The 6,174-nt window shown below is 41.1% G+C and overlaps 1 protein-coding gene across 1 annotated transcript in view; it reads right to left on the bottom strand.

The window, feature by feature from the left end:
* Positions 1–6,174, bottom strand: part of STK3 (serine/threonine kinase 3) — a 276,275-nt gene that overhangs the window by 195,915 nt on the left and 74,186 nt on the right. The window lies entirely within an intron of this gene.

Raw genomic sequence — 6,174 nt, 5'->3', positions numbered from 1 at the left:
AAAAAAAAAAAAAAAAAAAAGAAAGAAAAAGGAAAGAGGAGAAGGTCAAGGAGGAAAGGGATGAGAAAGGAAACATTTTTTACAGTTGCAGCAGTACAGCCACTGCTATGCACTAAGAGTTTTACATACATTTTCTCATCTACCCTTCTAACAATATTAAGAAAGAAAAATTTGGTCTTCTTCCTATCTTTCTGTCAAAATAGCTCCTAAAACAAAATTTGCTCAGTGATAGAAGTGAAAGGGATCATATTTTGTCATTCATTATAAGCCAATAAATAAATAAAAATTTAGGGGCAGCCCCAGTGGCTCAAAGGAATAGGGTGCTGGCCCATATACCAGACGTGGTGGGTTCAAACCCAGTTCCAGACAAAAACTGCAAAAAAAAAAAAAAATTAAAAAATTGAAATAAAGCAAATTTTCAAAACTAAATAAAATAAAATAAATAAGCTGCTTTCATAAGTCCCACACCAGAATCTATGCTGATGGCATGACTCTTTCTGGTCCCCTACATCAGGATTAAGGCTGGTTGCCAGAGGAACCAACCACATAATTAGAAGTTTGAAAATTTCAGCCCCATCCCCCTGATCTGTGGGGAGGAGAGAATGCCTAGACTCAAATTAAGTTAATCACCAATGTCTAAAGACTTGATCTATCATGCCTACATAATGGAAATGGCAATAAAACCCTTAAACAATAAGGACTGCTCTCACAGAGCTTACAGTCTACCTACAGGTAAAAGGATAATTAATATTCAATGATAATTTCATAGAAAACAAGATAGCACATGAAAATGTCAGTGACAATTGCTGTGAGCACAATAGAAAACTCTTGATAGACAGGGACTGAGAAGCTACATTAGATTAGATATCCAAGGAGACCTAAGAGCTTTTACTGAGGTCTAAATGATATGAGGAAGTCAACCATATAAATGGCTATTTTGTGCAATAAGATTACAGCATTACACAAAAGTAAAAGGGGAGAAGGATAAAATCATCTTGAGAGTCATTAAAAATGGCTGACTAGAAGGCACAGGATATTTGACTCTTCCACAAAGACAAATCAAAAGATTAAGTAGATAACCACACTTCAAATAGAGCTTCTAACAGAGAATGCAGGAATTCAACAAAGAAGGCACCAAAGGAAAGAAAGGTAAGGTGGACAGCCCAGCAGAGATTGGATGAGAGGCTCCTCAGTGCAAGGAAAGGGTTAGTGAGAGATTTCTCCAGCTGTCCATATCTTCACCTCAGACACCTATAATCCCATCCACTCAAAACCTAAGACTGACACATTGAGCTCCCTGAAGTCTACTCGATGACATAACTTCAAGGAAGCTCATGCTGGGCCCTATGTACATCCCAAGTTGCAGAAAGCTTCACCACAGTGCCTCTATGAGAGCCCAGCCTCCACCAGACCCCATTGTGCCCCAGAGACCAATAGCCCCTGCATCTCCAAATCCCTAGTGCCCCATGAACATCTTCCCATGTCCACCCAAAATGCTACAGTGGCAAGATGCCAGTTGAATCCATCAGAGTGAAAAGGTCTCCAGCACTCAAGCCCACGTAGTCTCCTCTATACAGCTCACCACACCAAAAAGGGCTGCCCCCCAGACAAAGGGAGCCAAAGCACAGAGCCTGAAAACCACCTGCCTGGAGTAGATACCACAAATACCTATCCTGAACCCTCCAGCAACAGAGCCACAGCACACAGGCAGATGCCCAGGGAAAGACCTCTCTGGCCCACTGTCCCCACTGCTGCTGCCACCCAAGCACATCACCCAGGGCCTAGGAATCACCTAAACCTGCTCAATATAGCCTGTGTATCATCGGGGTCCTGAGGACAGGCCTACCAGCCTGGTACCACCTGGGCTAAGTCCCCAAACATGTTACCCAGAGACCCAGGAATATTCTCACGCTGTCAGTCATCCCAGAAACACATACAAACCATAAGGTGACCTGGTAATGGCCTCAGAATGCCTGCTGCCACCCTACAACACCTTGGGGCAGGGGTCCTCAAACTTTTTAAACAGGGGGCCAGTTCACTTTCCCTCAGACTGTTGGAGGGCCGGACTGAGGGCCCCGGGACAAGTTGGCTTCTAAGCAGGACAAACAGCGGCGGCAAAAACACCCAGTGGATAAATGTCCTAGGTGGGCCGCATGTGGCCCACGGGCTGTAGTTTGAGGACACCTGCCTTGGGGAATTACAGTGCCTTGCCCACCACAGCCTACACCCATGCACACCATTATGGATCACGTGAGATCAAATGTGCCCCACCTGGTTTTACCCTCCCAGTGCCCTAACAAACCACCTGAGGGCCTGATGATTACCCTGCCACATCAGTCACCCTGGGCATACATCCACATTACCAAGTAGCCTAACAATAGGCCCAGAGAACCTACTGCCAGTGTCCAAGCACACCACTTTGAGGCCTAGGGATCTTCCTCCCTCCCACACATCCAATCACTACCACTGGCAACTGGACACTCTTCCTGGGGGCCTGAGGATAGTCCTACACAGACTGCCATCATGACCACAGCTGGAACACACCAGCACATAGTCCTAGCACAGTGAGGGCTGGCCAGCCCAGGCTATCACAACAATTACTAACACCAGTGAAAGCCTCCTGGAAGCCTGAGGGTTGTCCCACCACCATGACTACTACCACTGCCCATAGCATGCACATTGTTCAGAGACCTGAGGATCTGTTCATCCATTCAGCCCAACACTGTCACACTTGGCACCCAAGCAAGCTGCCCATAGGCCCAAGAATCAACCTACCTGGATGTGTTAACATTGGTGACCATGTATGCCACCCAGAGTCTCAAGAACAGGCATGTTCAGAACATCATTACCAACACTGGAGCCAAAGAATGGGCCCACCAGTGTACTGTCCCCAGAAAACCTCACCACAGTCTCCACTAACAGCCACAATCTAAACCAGCAAGGAAATCACAAATATCAATGATTGTGTTTATAGGTGAAGAAATTATACAGAGATTACATTACTACACGTATATAGAATCAAAATGAAAATGCCCTTACCAACTAATATTATATTACACAAGGTAATATAATACCGCTAAAAGAACACAGTAATTCCCAAAAACAGAAATGAATGAAAAAGAAGTCAAAATAATAATATTAAATAAGCTTGGGGAGATACAAGAGAACACAGAACAATAAAAAGAAATTGAAAAAATTCAGGGTATGAATGTGAAATTCACCCAAGAGATATAAAAAAGAACCAAAGGAATCCTAGAACTAAAAAATTCAATGAATGAAACAAAAACTACAATCAATAGCTCAACAAGAGATCAAGCAGAAGAAAGAATTTCAGAATTTAAACAAAGATCATTTGAAATAACTACCATTTACAAAAAAGGGAGGGGAATAAAAACTAAAAAGGGAAGCCCATAGGACAAAGATCCTATAAAGCAACCAAATATTATAATTTTGGGTGTCCTAGAAGATGAAGAAAAGTTTAAAAAGACAGAAAACCTGGGCGGTGCCTGTGGGTCAATGGGTAGCACTCCAGCCCTATATACTGAAGGTGGCGGGTTCAAACCCGGCCACAGCCAAACTGCAACAACAACAACAACAACAAATAGTCAAGTGTTGTGGCAGGCACCTATAGTTCCAGCTACTTGGGAGGCTGCAGCAAGAGATTCACCTAAGCCCAGGAGTTGGAGGTTGCTGTCGTGACACCACGGCACTATATCAAGGGCAATAAACTGAGAGTCTGTCTCTAAAAAAAAGACAGAAAACCTACCAAATAATAGCTGAAAACTTCTAAAGTCTATCAAAAAGTTTAGACATCCAGATATAGGAAGCTCAGAGATCCTCCAAAGATACAACCCCAAAAGGTCTTCTCCCTAGCACATTATAGACAGACAGTCAAAAGTCAAAGTCAAAGACAAAGACATATCTCTAAAACACAGCAAGAAGTGTCTGGTAATACCATCAGACTACCAGTGGATTTCTCAGCAGAAATGTATGGCTCAGGGAAAAAACAGCAACTTTATCTCATCAAAAATAAAGGAGAAATAACTTTCCAGACAAACAAAAACTAAGTGAATTCAACAACATTAAACCAGCCCTCTAAGACACAATTAAGGGAGTCTTACACATGGAAATGAAAGAATAATATCTACCATCACATAAACACATGAAAATATAAAACTATCTGAGATAGAAAACACAAATGAGTAATGAAAAGGACTCAAACCTAGGCTCTATGAATCACACCTATAATCCTCTGGGAAGCAGAGGCAGGAGGACTGCTTGAGGCCAGGAGAAAGACAACACTGAGCAAAAGCAAGACCCCATCTCTACCAAAAACAGAAAAATCAGCCAGGCATGGTGGCATGTGCCTTTAGACCAGAGGTTCTCAACCTATGGGTTGCAACCCCTTTGGACTGTATTAAAGGCTTGCGACATTAGGAATGTTGAGAACCACTGCTTTAGACCCAGCTACTCAGGAAGCTGAGCCAAGATGATCACTTGAGCCTAGGAGTTTGAGGCTGCTGAGAGTAATGATGATGCCAATCCACTCCTAGCCCAGAAACCTTAATGAACCCCTGTCTCCAAAACACCAACAAACAAAAAACCAGCAAGGACTCAAATGCTACCAACTACAGAAAACCACCAACTCATAAAGATAAACATTAAGAGTAAAAGCAAAGAACAAAAGAAAACGATTAACAAAATAATATGATAGAGTAAGTTCTTACATATAAATAATAACTTGAATATAAACAGATTACATTTTCCACTTAGAATATATATCCTGGATAAATGGATAAAAAACATGAACCAACTATATGTCACCTACTCACTTCACCTATAAAGATGCACAAAGACAAGAGGCAGCTACTACGATGGAAGTGGTCCTCATGAGTGCCAGCACAAGACCACCATCTTTGCAGACAGCAAGGAGTCAAGCACTGTGCTTGAGCTAAAGCACTTGTCAAGAGAATCCTCAAGTGCTGCCCAAGGAGCAGCAGCTGTACAAGGACAACCAGCTCCTGGATGATGGCAAGTCACTAGATTCAGTGTGGCTTCACCAGCCAAACAGCACAACCATTAGCCCCAACCACAGTAGGGCTGGCCTTCACAGTAGATGATGGCTTTAAGGCCCTTCTCCAGCATTCCAGAGGTGCCACACGTGATGAAGCCCCAGGACCCCAGAAGCAGTGTCAATGAAAAAGCTATACAATGAGGGCCCCAAGCATACCCCGAAAAGACCCAATAAAAATTTAAAGGACACATACAGATTGACAGGGATGGAAAAAATATTTGATGCAAACAGAAACCAAAAATGAACACAAATAACTAAACATACATCAGATAAAACAAACTCAAAAACAGTAAAAAGAAACAAAGAAAGTCATTATATAATGATAAAGGGATCAATTCAACAAGAAGATGAAATAGTTCTAAATAGATATGCACCTAACACTGGTGCCCCCAGATATAGAAAGGAAACATTAAATCTAAAGGAAAAAATAAGACTTTAGTCCAATAATAATTGGGGGACTTCAAAATACCACTCAGCACCGGACAGATCTTCTAAACAGAAAATCAACTAGGAAATAATGGATTTAAACTGTACTTCTGATCAAATGTACCTAACAGACACTTAAAAAACATATCATCCAACAGATGCAGAATACAAATTCTTCTCATCAGCATCTGGAACATTATCTAGGATACACAACATATTAGAACAAAAAAAAGTATCAACAAATTTTTTTTTTAAAACTGAAACAGTGTCTTCTCAGACCACAGTAAGAACTAGGAATCAATAAAAAAAGAAACTTTGGAAACTGTACCAATACATAAAAATTAAACAACATACTTTGAACAATCACGGGGTCAATGAAGAAATTTAGAAGGAAATCAAAAAATGTCTTGAAATACACGAAAATGAAATCACAACATGCTAATATCTATGGGATACAACAAAAGCAGTGCTAAAAAGAAAAATTTATAGCCAATAAATGCCTACATCAAAAAAGCAGAAAGTTTCAAACTGACATACCTCAAGAAAAACAAGAGCAAACCAAACCCAAACAAAACAAACTATAGTTTTAAAAAGCAGAAGAAAAGAAATAATAAAAATCAGACCAAAACAAAATCAAAATGGAGACTAGAAAACATATTTAAAAAAAAAAAAAA

The sequence above is a fragment of the Otolemur garnettii genome, unplaced genomic scaffold (assembly GCF_000181295.1).
Source record: "Otolemur garnettii isolate 467f Iridium unplaced genomic scaffold, OtoGar3 scaffold00004, whole genome shotgun sequence".
Taxonomy (NCBI): domain Eukaryota; kingdom Metazoa; phylum Chordata; class Mammalia; order Primates; family Galagidae; genus Otolemur; species Otolemur garnettii.
The sequence above is the reverse complement of the archived record's forward strand: the minus strand, read 5'-3'. Positions and strand labels throughout refer to the sequence as shown.